At 29.9% G+C, this 986-nt stretch overlaps 1 long non-coding RNA gene across 1 annotated transcript; it reads right to left on the minus strand.

The window, feature by feature from the left end:
• Positions 1–199: 199 nt before the first annotated feature.
• LOC111084402 lies at positions 200–980 on the minus strand. Its single transcript, XR_002609535.1, has 2 exons — positions 650–980; positions 200–412 (listed from the first exon to the last, which is right to left on the minus strand). It is a non-coding gene; the product is annotated as an uncharacterized LOC111084402 (long non-coding RNA).
• Between the last annotated feature and the right edge of the window lie 6 nt (positions 981–986).

A 986-nucleotide genomic window follows, 5' to 3' on the forward strand; every position in this document is an offset into this window, starting at 1 on the left:
ATAAAAACAAGAGTTACAACAATAATAATAAGTTTACGTCTGGAATTATACTTATCTTGATCTCAACAATCTCGGTCTTAACCTCACCCACCCAACCTTAACTACATCTCCAAGAAAAATTAAAACTGAGTAAATAACAAAAACAAACTGATTTGTCATAGTGAACACCATGACTAGTAAATAGTATTTATACACCCCATTCTGTAGACTACAAACAATACTTTATGTTGAACATTATTTACACTAGTATACAAGATTTGTGTAATTCATGATAATCAACACTGTTGTGTGCAAAAGGTTATTATAGATCTTCGGTTACATTGTATTCCAGCATATTGTTCTCATGTCGACTAGCTTCGCTCTGTTCGTAGTCTCTGTAGATGAGCAATTAGCGAATCAAAGTTTGAACGGTCTGGAAAGAAAAAATGTGCATGTTATATATATATATTTGAAACAATAAAGGTGAAACATTCACCTGGAATAAATGTTCCTGTTTTTTTGATAAATTCATAATTTTATAGTTAAATCACCATCTACAACTTCCTCATCATTTTTTTAGTTGTCTAAATTTGGAATGTTACAGTTCTGAATTAAGAAAAATACAATGAAAACAAGAAATTTATCTTTTTTTTTTTCAAAGACAGCTTACCATACTCTCTAACAGAATCCTGGTTGTGCCACAACGAATTAGTTGGGTTCCATAACTGGTTTGCACTAAACATAACACAAAAATTAATACTTAATAAAACATATAAAATATGCTTACCAATGATCATGAAAGACTTAAAACTTATGCACATATAAGAGGAAGATATAAGATTAAATGAGAACTCGGTCAACTAGCCGTGGGGAGGCTTCTGAGGTAAGCAAGTTTACATTTATGTTAGTAATAAAGTGTTATTATACCTAAAATTTCAAAGGTTTTATTTGTTGATTAAAAACTTTAGACATACATTCAAGATAAAATAGTAGAGATCATTGTGTAA

Source organism: Limulus polyphemus, unplaced genomic scaffold (genome assembly GCF_000517525.1).
Source record: "Limulus polyphemus unplaced genomic scaffold, Limulus_polyphemus-2.1.2 Scaffold24161, whole genome shotgun sequence".
Classification (NCBI taxonomy): domain Eukaryota; kingdom Metazoa; phylum Arthropoda; class Merostomata; order Xiphosura; family Limulidae; genus Limulus; species Limulus polyphemus.